We start from the raw sequence: 316 nt of genomic DNA, 5'->3' as shown, positions 1-316 counted from the left end.
TTTTTTTTTTTTTTTTTTTTTTTTTTTTTTTTTTTTTTTTATTGTTGGTGAGGATGGAAAGTTAGGGTGCAAAAAAAAAAAAACATTTTTGGGTTTTTTCTAGTTTATGCTCTTTTGTTGCTATTCTGCTGCTGCTGCTGCTGCTGCTGCTGCTGCTGCTGCTGGTGTTGTATGCAGAGGGTAGCCAGACGCAGCAGCTGCAGCGTCTTGAGCAGCTGCAGCAAACGCTAGAAGTGTTTGAACCCTCAGCAGCAACAGCAACAGCAGCAGCAGCACCAGCAGCAGCAGCAGCAGCAGCAGCAGCAGCAGCAGCAGC

Source organism: Eimeria mitis, genomic scaffold, assembly GCF_000499745.2.
Source record: "Eimeria mitis Houghton genomic scaffold, Emh_scaff1811, whole genome shotgun sequence".
In the NCBI taxonomy this organism is placed as follows: domain Eukaryota; phylum Apicomplexa; class Conoidasida; order Eucoccidiorida; family Eimeriidae; genus Eimeria; species Eimeria mitis.
Note: the sequence above shows the minus strand (reverse complement) of the source record.